This window comes from Siphateles boraxobius, unplaced genomic scaffold (genome assembly GCF_051911475.1).
Source record: "Siphateles boraxobius isolate OS27281-9 unplaced genomic scaffold, OSU_SipBor_1 51, whole genome shotgun sequence".
Taxonomy (NCBI): Eukaryota; Metazoa; Chordata; class Actinopteri; order Cypriniformes; family Leuciscidae; genus Siphateles; species Siphateles boraxobius.
In genome coordinates this window covers 1,274,215-1,287,649 of record NW_027509153.1, presented here as the reverse complement: position 1 = coordinate 1,287,649, position 13,435 = coordinate 1,274,215, and the positions used below count along the sequence as shown (strand labels likewise).

Below are 13,435 nucleotides of genomic sequence, written 5' to 3'. Positions count from 1 at the left end.
GCAATTTTTTTAAGTGCCAGGTCCAAACAAAGAGAGTTTCAGTTCATCTGCACCTGCCAGCTGCTAAAGTATTGCGAAAATTATTGCTGACCGCAGAACAGGGCTTCCAGTCTACATCCAACAGTCTTGCGTTGGTGGTATAGTGGTGAGCATAGCTGCCTTCCAAGCAGTTGACCCGGGTTCGATTCCCGGCCATCGCATCACATTTGTAAATTAAAGACCTTGTATACGAGCATTCTTGCTATGGGTTCGATTCCTGGGTCTGTCCATTCTTGCTGTATGCGTTCGATTCCCGGCCAACGCATTGCATTTTTCTCAAGCTGTTTTTAAAACAGTCGTCCGAGGCCCCTTGCCAACTTCTCCTGCAACTTGTTTGCTGGAGCAAAACATTTGTTAAGGTCTTTTGGCAGCAGTACAGGACTGGATCTCCCCGTCGGGGAATCGAACCCCAGTCTCCGCGTGACAGGCGGAGGTACTTTCCACTATACTAACAAAGAGTTGCAGAGACAGGTAGTTGTATCCGATCAGCGCGGCTTCCAGGAACAGCGTCATGCGTCATTTTAGCTCAACGCTTCACAGAAGCCAGTGAATCCAAAAAATAATCTAATACCGTTTAAATATGAAGTGTCTGTATAAAACGTGTTACATTATTAAATTAGAGACCCTTTTTTTAATATGGTGCCTGGTAGGTCAGGTCAATAAGTTCATGCAATTTTTTTAAGTGCCAGGTCCAAACAAAGAGAGTTTCAATTCATCTGCACCTGCCAGCTGCTAATATATTGCGAACATTCTTGCTGTCCGCACAAGAGGGCTTCCAGTCTACATCCAACAGTCTTGTGTTGGTGGTATAGTGGTGAGCATAGCTGCCTTCCAAGCAGTTGACCCGGGTTCGATTCCTGGCCAACGCATCACATTTGTAAATTAAAGACCTTGATTACGAGCATTCTTGCTATGGGTTCGATTCCTGGGTCTGTCCATTCTTGCTGTATGCGTTCGATTCCCGGCCAACGCATTGCATTTTTCTCAAGCTGTCTTTAAAACAGTCGTCGGTGGCCCCTTGCCAACTTCTCCTGTAACTTGTTTGCTGGAGCAAAACATTTGTTAAGGTCTTTTGGCAGCAGTAAAGGACTGAATCTCCCCGTCGGGGAATCGAACCCCGGTCTTCCGCGTGACAGGCGGAGATACTTTCCACTATACTAACGAGGAGTTGCAGAAATAGGTAGTTGTATCCGATCAGCGCGGCTTCCAGGAACGGCGTCATGCGTCATTTTAGCTCAACGCTTCACAGAAGCCAGTGAATCCAAAAAATAATCTAATACCGTTTAAATATGAAGTGTCTGTATAAAACGAGTTACATTATTAAATTAGAGACCTTGTTTTTTAATATGGTGTTGTAGGATTACAAATTTTATTTAAATGTTTAATTTAGATTTCCAATACAATAGTATTTTATATTGAGAAAGTTTATAAATGATGAGACCAGGAAATCTCTGCAAACGGTAGGGGTTCCCAGCAGGATATTCCTGACTGTCCCATCTCAGTGCGAGAAGGCTAGGCTTTTCCTGTTCTCATTGTTTTACCGGGTGAAGAGTCATGCTGAGCAAGTTTGAACACCTGCTATTTTATTACTGAGACCATTTGTCTTGGAGTTCTTATCTCAGTGCGAGAAGTCCTGCACCGTTCTGTTCTCATGTTTCAACTCATTTACATGCTTTGTTCCTCACAATGTAGTCCCTCCCCCTTGAAATGTATATAAACTACAATGTAAAGTTCCCTTAGTTAGACGATGTTGGAATGACTGCAGCTACCGACAAACAATAAAGAACTTCTGCTTGGAAAACTTCTACTGTCTCCTGGTCTGAGCTTCTAACTTTTCTACAAAGAAAAAGATCACTACAGTGCCTGGTAGGTCAGGTCAATAAGTTCATGCAATTTTTTTAAGTGCCAGGTCCAAACAAAGAGAGTTTCAGTTCATCTGCACCTGCCAGCTGCTAATGTATTGCGAAAATTCTTGCTGACGGCACAACTGGGCTTCCAGTCTACGTTCTAAGGCCTGCGTTGGTGGTATAGTGGTGAGCATAGCTGCCTTCCAAGCAGGTGACAGGGTTTGATTCCCGGCCAACGCATCACATTTGTAAATTAAAGACCTTGATTACGAGCATTCTTGCTATGGGTTCGATTCCTGGGTCTGTCCATTCTTGCTTTATGGGTTCGATTCCCGGCCAACGCATTGCATTTTTCTCAAGCTGTCTTTAAAACAGTCGTCCGGGCCCCTTGCCAACTTCCCTGTAACTTGTTTGCTGGAGCAAAACATTTGTTAAGGACTTTTGGCAGCAGTAAAGGACTGAATCTCCCCGTCGGGGAATCGAACCACGGTATTCCGCGTGACAGGCGGAGATACTTTCCACTATACTAACGAGGAGTTGCAGAGACAGGTAGTTGTCCCCGATCAGCGCGGCTTGCAGGAACGGCGTCATGCGTCATTTTAGCTCAACGCTTCACAGAAGCCAGTGAATCCAAAAAAAAATCTAATACCGTTTAAATATGAAGTGTCTGTATAAAACGTGTTACATTATTAAATTAGAGACCTTGTTTTTTAATATGGTGCCTGGTAGGTCAGGTCAATAAGTTCATGCATTTTTTTTAAGTGCCAGGTCCAAACAAAGAGAGTTTCAGTTCATCTTCACCTGCCAGCTGCTAATGTATTGCGAAAATTCTTGCTGACCGCGCAAGAGGGCTTCCAGCCTACATCCGACAGTCTTGCATTGGTGGTATTGTGGTGAGCATAGCTGCCTTCCAAGCAGGTGACGGGGTTCGATTCCCGGCCAACGCATCACATTTGTAAATTAAAGACCTTGATCACGAGCATTCTTGCTATGGGTTCGATTCCTGGGTCTGTCCATTCTTGCTGTATGGGTTCGATTCCCGGCCAACGCATTGCATTTTTCTCAAGCTGTCTTTAAAACAGTCGTCCGGGCCCCTTGCCAACTTCCCTGTAACTTGTTTGCTGGAGCAAAACTTTTGTTAAGGTCTTTTGGCAGCAGTAAAGGACTGAATCTCCCCGTCGGGGAATTGAACCCCAGGCTCCGCGTGACAGGCGGAGATACTTTCCACTATACTAACAAGGAGTTGCAGAGACAGGTAGTTGTATCCGATCAGCGCGGCTTGCAGGAACGGCGTCATGCGTCATTTTAGCTCAACGCTTCACAGAAGCCAGTGAATGCAAAAAATAATCTAATACCGTTTAAATATGAAGTGTCTGTATAAAACGTGTTACATTATTAAATTAGAGACCTTGTTTTTTAATATGGTGCCTGGTAGGTCAGGTCAATAAGTTCATGCAATTTTTTTAAGTGCCAGGTCCAAACAAAGAGAGTTTCAGTTCATCTGCACCTGCCAGCTGCTAAAGTATTGCAAAAATTATTGCTGACCGCAGAACAGGGCTTCCAGTCTACATCCAACAGTCTTGCGTTGGTGGTATAGTGGTGAGCATAGCTGCCTTCCAAGCAGTTGACCCGGGTTCGATTCCCGGCCAACGCATCTCATAATAAATAAATTATAGACCTTGATTACGAGCATTCTTGCTATGGGTTCGATTCCTGGGTCTGTCCATTCTTGCTGTTTGCGTTCGATTCCCGGACAACCCATTGCATTTTTCTCAAGCTGTCTTTAAAACAGTCGTCCGAGGCCCCTTGCCAACTTCTCCTGCAACTTGTTTGCTGGAGCAAAACATTTGTTAAGGTCTTTTGGCAGCAGTAAAGGACTGGATCTCCTCGTCGGGGAATCGAACCCCAGTCTCCGCGTGACAGGCGGAGATACTTTCCACTATACTAACGAGGAGTTGCAGAGACAGATAGTTGTGTCCGATCAGCGCGGCTTCCAGGAAAGGCGTCATGCGTCATTTTAGCTCAACGCTTCACAGAAGCCAGTGAATCCAAAAAAAAATCTAATACCGTTTAAATATGAAGTGTCTGTATAAAACGTGTTACATTATTAAATTAGAGACCTTGTTTTTTAATATGGTGCCTGGTAGGTCAGGTCAATAAGTTCATGCATTTTTTTTAAGTGCCAGGTCCAAACAAAGAGAGTTTCAGTTCATCTGCACCTGCCAGCTGCTAATGTATTGCGAAAATTCTTGCTGACCGCGCAAGAGGGCTTCCAGCCTACATCCGACAGTCTTGCATTGGTGGTATTGTGGTGAGCATAGCTGCCTTCCAAGCAGGTGACGGGGTTCGATTCCCGGCCAACGCATCACATTTGTAAATTAAAGACCTTGATCACGAGCATTCTTGCTATGGGTTCGATTCCTGGGTCTGTCCATTCTTGCTGTATGGGTTCGATTCCCGGCCAACGCATTGCATTTTTCTCAAGCTGTCTTTAAAACAGTCGTCCGGGCCCCTTGCCAACTTCCCTGTAACTTGTTTGCTGGAGCAAAACTTTTGTTAAGGTCTTTTGGCAGCAGTAAAGGACTGAATCTCCCCGTCGGGGAATTGAACCCCAGGCTCCGCGTGACAGGCGGAGATACTTTCCACTATACTAACAAGGAGTTGCAGAGACAGGTAGTTGTATCCGATCAGCGCGGCTTGCAGGAACGGCGTCATGCGTCATTTTAGCTCAACGCTTCACAGAAGCCAGTGAATGCAAAAAATAATCTAATACCGTTTAAATATGAAGTGTCTGTATAAAACGTGTTACATTATTAAATTAGAGACCTTGTTTTTTAATATGGTGCCTGGTAGGTCAGGTCAATAAGTTCATGCAATTTTTTTAAGTGCCAGGTCCAAACAAAGAGAGTTTCAGTTCATCTGCACCTGCCAGCTGCTAAAGTATTGCAAAAATTATTGCTGACCGCAGAACAGGGCTTCCAGTCTACATCCAACAGTCTTGCGTTGGTGGTATAGTGGTGAGCATAGCTGCCTTCCAAGCAGTTGACCCGGGTTCGATTCCCGGCCAACGCATCACATTTGTAAATTATAGACCTTGATTACGAGCATTCTTGCTATGGGTTCGATTCCTGGGTCTGTCCATTCTTGCTGTTTGCGTTCGATTCCCGGACAACCCATTGCATTTTTCTCAAGCTGTCTTTAAAACAGTCGTCCGAGGCCCCTTGCCAACTTCTCCTGCAACTTGTTTGCTGGAGCAAAACATTTGTTAAGGTCTTTTGGCAGCAGTAAAGGACTGGATCTCCTCGTCGGGGAATCGAACCCCAGTCTCCGCGTGACAGGCGGAGATACTTTCCACTATACTAACGAGGAGTTGCAGAGACAGATAGTTGTATCCGATCAGCGCGGCTTCCAGGAAAGGCGTCATGCGTCATTTTAGCTCAACGCTTCACAGAAGCCAGTGAATCCAAAAAATTATCTCATTCCGTTTAAATATGAAGTTTATGTATAAAACGTGTTACATTATTAAATTAGAGACCTTGTTTTTTAATATGGTGCCTGGTAGGTCAGGTCAATAAGTTCATGCATTTTTTTTAAGTGCCAGGTCCAAACAAAGAGAGTTTCAGTTCATCTGCACCTGCCAGCTGCTAAAGTATTGCGAAAATAATTTCTGACCGCAGAACAGGGCTTCCAGTCTACATCCAACAGTCTTGCGTTGGTGGTATAGTGGTGAGCATAGCTGCCTTCCAAGAAGTTGACCAGGGCTCGATTCCCGGCCAACGCATCACATTTGTTAATTAAAGACCTTGATTACGAGCGTTCTTGCTACGGGTTCGATTCCTGGGTCTGTCCATTCTTGCTGTATGGGTTCGATTCCCGGCCAACGCATTGCATTTTTCTCAAGCTGTCTTTAAAACAGTCGTCCGGGCCCCTTGCCAACTTCTCCTGTAACTTGTTTGCTGGAGCAAAACTTTTGTTAAGGTCTTTTGGCAGCAGTAAAGGACTGGATCTTCCCGTCGGGGAATCAAATCCCGGTCTTCCGTGTAACAGGCGGAGATACTTTCCACTATACTAACGAGGAGTTGCAAAGACAGGCAGTCGCCCCCGATCAGCGCGACTACAGCTCGCTGCAAACACTTCCAGGAACGGTGTCATATTACCTCAACGCTTCACAGAAGCCAGTGAATCCACAAAAAGAATCTAATACCATTTAAATATGAAGTGTCTGTATAAAACGTGTCACATTTTTAAATTAAAGACCTTGATTACGAGCATTATTGCTGTATGGGTTCGATTCCTGGGTCTGTCCATTCTTGCTGTATGGGTTCGATTCCCAGCCAACGCATTGCATTTTTCTCAAGCTGTCTTTAAAACAGTCGTCCAGGGCCCCTTGCCAACTTCTCCTGTAACTTGTTTGCTGGAGCAAAACTTTTGTTAAGGTCATTTTGCAGCAGTAAAGGACTGGATCTTCCCCGTCCTCCCGCTTGACAGGCGGAGATACTTTCCACTATACTAACAAGGAGTTTCAGAGACAGGTAGTTGTATCCGATCAGCGCGGCTTCCAGGAACAGCGTCATGCGTCATTTTAGCTCAACGCTTCACAGTGAATCCAAAAAATTATCTAATTCCATTTAAATATGAAGTTTCTGTATAAAACGTGTTACATTATTAAATTAGAGACCTTGTTTTTTAATATGGTGCCTGGTAGGTCAGGTCAATAAGTTCATGCAATTTTTTTAAGTGCCAGGTCCAAACAAAGAGAGTTTCAGTCCATCTGCACCTGCCAGCTGCTAATGTATTGCGAAAATTCTTGCTGACCGCAGAACAGGGCTTCCAGTCTACATCCAACAGTCTTCAATAGTGGTGAGCATAGCTGCCTTCCACGCGGGGGCCAGTCGCATGTAGGTGTAGAGCGTTGCTAGCCAATAAGAACGCAGGAAATCCCAGGGAGGGCCAGTCGCATGTAGGTGTAGAGCGTTGCTAGCCAATAAGAACGCAGGAAATTCCAGGGAGGCGGGCCTGTAAAATACACGAAATTACAGGTTCGAGTCTCGTCTCGACCACAACTACCATAAAGTGTATCTAGATTAAAAAATGATTAGAAACTCATGTTAAGTACGATTTACATATAATAAACTAACTTTGTGCACAAAAATAGAATAAAACGTGTAAGATTTGTTGTTGTGTAGAATGTACAAAATGTGCAACTACCTTAATAAACATTTACATTATAATAGGGTTTAGTTTTCTTTAATATAGAAAATATTTGAATGTGAATAATTGTAAAGAACATTTTGATAATGTTTTAGACCTTTACATTTTACATTGAGATATTTACATTATATTTGTTTAACTATGTACAGAAATCCAATATATATATGAAATATAACCAGTAAACACCAAATAGTAAGTTTCTCGTTTTATTTATAGTACAGAAATATACATATTATTATGTAAAACTGAAAAAGGTAATGTATTAAATACTTATAGATTAAACAACAATAACATTAATAATAATAATAATAAAATATAAAGCTATGGAGAACATAGGAAAAAAACAAGATTTTTTTAAATCAAATAATTATGTAGTGTTTAATGACAACAGTTATTAACATTTAGTGTTTACACATCTGAGCAAGATAAAATAATGCAAGTCAATAAAATTTACTTTAAAAACACTAAAGTACAATGCAAACAAGGACACAATTATTATATAATATAAATATATATAAATATATTTATATAAATAATACCTATATACACCTATATAAATAAAGGTGACTTGACTTGACTTGACTTGACACAATTGTTTGATTTTAATGAACAATGGAAATAAATGTAACAATTTAAAATGATAGATTATAGATTAAACAACAGCAATAATAATATCTAAAGTTGAGGAGAACAGGAAAAAACAAGAAAAAAAGTATTTTAAACTAAACAATTATGTACAGAGTATAATAGTACCAGTGCTTAACATTTAGTGTTTTTCAAATCTGAGCAAGATAAAATAATGCAATTCAATAAATGAACTTAAAAAAACACTAAAATACAATAAAATACAATACTTTTGGTATTTTAATGAACAAATGGAAATAAATTAAATATTTAAAAAAATAATATATATATATATATATATATATATATATATATATATATATATATATATATACATTAAAAGTGCAATAATATGTATATACATATATGCATAAGATTGTGCAAGGAATGCCTTTGAGCTATAAACAGTATTTGAGGTCTGGGCATGTCATTTGTCAGTGAAGTCATTTTTTCTTTTCCTCAATCCACCTCTGCTTCTCAGCCTCATAGAATGGAGACTGCTGAAAGTCTTTCCATGAAATTTCATTCCCTGAGCCTGATAAAGGGAAAACACTTTAGCAGGACAGTAAATGTATTTGCCTGCCACTCCAGGGAAACCAGTGTGAATATGAGGACTGTTGGGTCCTTGTTTCAGTGGTAGGTGGCAGAATCTGCACAGACGACCAGTAGGATGCTCCATTACTGACTTTCTCTTGCTTCTCTCCTCAATCACCCTCCTATTTACTGCCCCTCTCTGCTTCGAGGACTCCAGTTCTCGCTGAAAAAAAGGAGTCTCTGCAAAGTCTTCAAAGGGCATTCTGGGGTTGGTCAGGCCCTCTGCGGAATATGTGTCAAAAACTTTCTTGGAGCAGTAGAAGTATTTAACATCACCACCTTGATAAAAGAAATGTATTGAGGTGCCATCACCCATGTATCGAGAATTAGGCTGACCACAGGCTAAACAGGATCTAGTGTGCTTTTTTTGCAGCATATGCTGTTGTTGTTGCTGCTGAACTGCCTGCTGCTTCTCTATGATGTCCTTCACCATCTTCTCAAGCGCTGCCTGGTCCAGAAAGACAGTCTCAGGAACACTCTTTGCGGGAGGATTGACTGGGGCAGGTGGCAGTACTGTCACTGGGACACTGATGGTTTCACTGCCTGAGTGAAGAAGCTGCCATAACTGCTGTGTCTCCAGGAGCTTTTCTGGGCTGGTGTTGAGTGAAGCATTAGTGTTCTTTTTTTTAGCAAGGTTTTTTATGTACATGCTCATGTGCTGCTTTGTGGTTGAGTGCAAAAGGCTGTTTGGGTCAGTGCAGGCACTCTGTACCATAGCAGCATATTCACCATCCACCTTTGTCAGGAGGTCCTTGCTCCCGTGGTGCTTGGCCAGCAAACCATCAATGGCATTTCTCATTGGATCTGTCCATCTGTTATGGTCCAACACAAAGACTCGACCGCCTGTCTTAATGGGTCCAGTCCGAGCAGCACAGGGAGAAGCAGCTAAAGGCAGTGGTGGTGTGCTTGGCAGTTCTAAAAGAGATTCACAAAATTATTAAACGAAGTATTTGTTTTGTGTGCATAGATTAGGCAAACAGATTACACACATTGGTGCCTGTATGAATAATATAATTACCTGCATCTAAAAGAAACTCCTCAGATGTTTGTTCCTTCACTGTCACAGCACTCGGAGTAGAAAAACATTGAAAATGAGAGTCTGTGGGGTGGCCTCTGGTTCAGGAGCAAGAGGGGTCTCAGCAGAAGAGGAATCCTCTAAGCATTTCTGAAATTCAGCAAAATTAGTGTTATATGCGAGCGAGAATTATTAAGTATTTGTTTTTTAATAAAAAGTTTGTTATCAAAGAACTTTAAAGGCTTACCTGAGATGGAAATGAGAACTCAGTGCCAGATGAAGACTCTTCTTGCATCCCTAGGTCTGTCTTCCTGCTTTTGTGTTTGTCAAAGTCAAGAGGCACAGGTCGACAGCCTGGCTCCACATATTGTAGGCCAAACCTCTCTCTTGTGTCCCAGCTGGAGATGTGGAAGGCTGGATATTTGGGTTACCCAGTCACTCTTATAGATGCCCTGTTTAACTCCATCATCAAAACAGGGTCAAACACTCCAGGTAAGACAAGCCCAGGCTGCTTCAGGTCCACCAGCCGCTGATAATTCCAGCGTGCGACACCAGTCATACCCTGCGCCTGGAACAGCTCAGGAGAGACGCGATTACCCGTTACTCACTGAGCCTGGTGGAAATGAAACCCCTCTTGCTGTGAAGTGCCTCTGACAGGGATCCCGATGGGCACAGCAGCTCCTTCACCCTTGACATGATTCAGTTGTACCGAAATTTTAGCATCGAGGGTTTAAAAAGGAAGATGTTGTTGGGATCCTTTGCAAGATGGAAATGGTGAAGTACTTCTTCCACTCTTTGGACCAGCTCTCTAGGATGTGGCACTTTTGTCCTGCAGTTCGCTCTGATGTGCTGCTTTGTGGGATTAGCAGGCTCAATTCCACAGAACTTGTATGCGTTCCTCAGTTTCTCCAGGTCACTCTGATCTACTACGGCAGAAGAGAGGAACTGGCAGAACGAGCTATACAGAGGATGGTGCTCCGAAACACATTCCCTGGTGAATCGCCGCATACAGTGAAACAAGTCTAGTTTAACCACCATGTCCTCATTGTACTTCTGGCAAGCGGCATTTACATTCTTGAGGTTTTCTGATGTAACCTTTGCCACAGTAGCTTCAGTGGTCCTCCAAGCTTCCCACTGCTGGTGCTCATACGGTCCTGGGTCCATCACTCTGAAAGCAGCACAGCAGTCCCTAAGTACATAAAAGGGAAATACATTTTAATTTTAATGTATTCATTACCTTTGCTTACACATCTTGATGTGATGTGTGATGAGATGTGATTATTCTTACCTGTCCACCCACTGGTACTTGGCCTTGGGTATGCTAGCAGCACTGTAGCGATTGGCCATCCCACAGTACATTGAACTCAAGGATTGCTCACTCTCAGACTGCAGCATCACCCAGGACAGGATCATCCAGTTCTCGTTCATCACAGCGTAGGATGACATTGTGCCAGATGAGAGGGTCACTTTTCTAGCAACTTTGCGTGTGTGATCTGATCTGAACACCTGTCCAAAAGTTCCTTGAAGGAGCTGAGTGAGAGCTGCCTCTTGCCGTTGATATTCCTGAAGCAGGCACTCCACCAGATAATGTGCAGACACAGACACCCCATGCCACCCATCAGTATCTTCGTAACCCCCAAAAGAAGCAGGTGTGTCATCCTTCCTCAATGCTCCTGTGATGGTTTTCTGGCCATACAGCCCTGCTTCAGCATCCCTGACGTTCTGCACAATGAGAAGGTATGCAAGGTGGGCTCTTTCAAACTTAAGGTGAAGCACCTCAGACAGCTGGTTGGCCTTGTCATTAGGGGATTTTCCAGAGCGCCTCAGTTCATCCATCACAGTTTTACAGATTGCCTTCTTATGAGTGAGGAAGGTTGGCAAGATGTTTCTGGATTGCTGTGGTAGCATGTCCACCCACTGAGGTTTATCAGCGAACCAGTATTTTTTACATGCCTTACAGCACAGACGTGAAGCAAGGATGTAATATTGCCCACTAGTGCCAAGGATCACTCGGGGTCTTCCCACACCTGAGGACACAACATGAGGATTTGGACAGCTGTAGAGTCAGGGCAGGATGTAGTTGTTTCTAAGCCTTTCATTTATACTGTGCTCAGGTTTCCCAATGAAAAAGGGATGGAGCTGGAAGTACTTTGGTGACGGAAGGCTCATGTTTGTCTCTATAAGCTCAGGAGACCATATTCATTAGGTGTCTTACTGGGTGTGATCCTGGCCAGAGCCCCATGGACTCTGTTTTCATCCAAATTCTTTGATGAAGAGAGCAGTTCCAGTGGCTAATATCTTGCAAGTAGCTAGTAACAGGTGCTTCCGTCTGTGCAGACGTCATTGATGCAGGAGCTGTAGGTGCTGATTGTGCTGCAGGAGGTGGTACAGAGTCATCAGTCTGTGAAGAAGGTCTACACACAGGAGATGGTGGATTGGGAGAACTAGAGACTGCATGTGATGGTGGTGAAGGCTGTGGCAGAACTGCACGGAACACAAAGCAAAGGAAATAAATGCATATATATATATATATATATATATATATATATATGCGTGTATAACACATTTAATGCTCGTGTGTTTAACTGTCTTTACTTTTTTTGTTCAAGTAGCTGGGAACAGGGGTTTCAATCAGTGCAGACGGCATTGGTGCAGGTGTAGGTGCTGATTGTGCTGCTTGAGGTGGTATAAAGCCTTCACCCTGTGAAGAAGGCCTACACACAGGAGCTGATGTTGATGGAGGCTGCGGCAGAGCTGCAAGGAAAAGCACAGGGAGGAAATTAAAAACATATTAAAACACTGAATGTACATGATATGTATTTGATTGTCTTGACTACATTAAATGACTAATCATTATTTATTATTTTATTCTATGTATTTTGTTATTTATTCTAGTAATGCACATTCTGATAATGTTCAAATGTCTGTAAGTAAACAGTCCACTTTTTCACAACAAATAAAAACAGTTTAAATAGAAATGTATTCCTCATGAAGTGCACTCACCCTCACCACTGGTATATTCAAACCTTAACAGTAGTTAGAACAAAAGAACATGTTTTTTAGAACAGGCAAGAACAGTGCCAAAACAACAAATAAGATAATTAAAAAACAGAAATGTAAGATAAGTCTGTATGTAACCGAATAAGCCTCCAAAACTGATGTGTAAAGTAACCTGTTGTAGATAAGACTGTGGATCCTGTGGCTGCAGATGATCCTAAAAATTAAGCATTATAATTTGAATGGTTTCTCTCCAGTATGTACAATTTTATACCAATTTTATAAGAATTTGACATGGGTATATATAACACACATGACACGATACTTGATTTACTTACTCAGCTGTGTGAGATATTTTGTTGGAGAAATACTAAGCATCATCCTCTCCAGTTCTTCATCCTCCTCCATTACTATAAAATATGACAAATGCATCAGTAGCTAGGCAGGCTTTAAGAATCAATATAAGCAAACTTGCATGAATTTTATTACCTCACCAGGCTGATCAGAGTCAGTAATGGAAGGAACAGGTGGTCTTGCAGCGGAAGCTGATGGTGAGGGCATCGGAGGAGTGTTTTTGGTCATCTGTTTTTGCTGCTGTTTTAAAAGATACTGCTGCAAATTGTACATTTTGCTGCCTGGCACACACTTCTGCCTCATTATAAAGAAAGCATATCCGTCTGCCCTGGTATCCCAAATCTTCCTCCAAGTGTCTTGTGCTCTGGATCCAAATCCAACAGTATTGTCATCCTCTGTCAAAAAAGGCACTGCGTCTGGCCTTTGAGACAGATACTGTTTAAGATCTTCAATTTCCTTGAAGCTTCTTGAATACTCAAGAAAGGAAATGAGGCTATCCTTGCATGGACCCTCTGGGTTGAACTGCCCAGCCTGTTCTTCTTCCTCAACCTTATCGGACAGGTACAAAGCATAGCTGCCATCATTCTCTAATAACCACTTGAAAGACTTGCCCTTGTACTTGCCGAACTGAAGAATGCATTCTCCCAACACCTCTTGCTTGTCAGAGACATCCCCTCCTCTATGTAACACAACAGAACGGCCGTTCAACTTGACCAGATCTTCTCTTTGAGGTGTTGACTTGTCCTGCAGTAAA

At 42.5% G+C, this 13,435-nt stretch overlaps 5 non-coding genes across 5 annotated transcripts; 4 read left to right on the top strand and 1 right to left on the bottom strand.

Moving 5' to 3' along the window:
* The first annotated feature begins 128 nt into the window (after positions 1–128).
* Positions 129–200, top strand: trnag-ucc (transfer RNA glycine (anticodon UCC)). The gene has a single exon. It is a non-coding gene; the product is annotated as a tRNA-Gly (tRNA).
* A 636-nt stretch (positions 201–836) lies between these two features.
* Positions 837–908, top strand: trnag-ucc (transfer RNA glycine (anticodon UCC)). Its single transcript has one exon. It is a non-coding gene; the product is annotated as a tRNA-Gly (tRNA).
* A 226-nt stretch (positions 909–1,134) lies between these two features.
* On the bottom strand, positions 1,135–1,206 carry trnad-guc (transfer RNA aspartic acid (anticodon GUC)). The gene has a single exon. It is a non-coding gene; the product is annotated as a tRNA-Asp (tRNA).
* A 2,262-nt stretch (positions 1,207–3,468) lies between these two features.
* On the top strand, positions 3,469–3,540 carry trnag-ucc (transfer RNA glycine (anticodon UCC)). Its single transcript has one exon. It is a non-coding gene; the product is annotated as a tRNA-Gly (tRNA).
* Positions 3,541–4,886: 1,346 nt separating this feature from the next.
* On the top strand, positions 4,887–4,958 carry trnag-ucc (transfer RNA glycine (anticodon UCC)). Its single transcript has one exon. It is a non-coding gene; the product is annotated as a tRNA-Gly (tRNA).
* Positions 4,959–13,435: the final 8,477 nt, after the last annotated feature.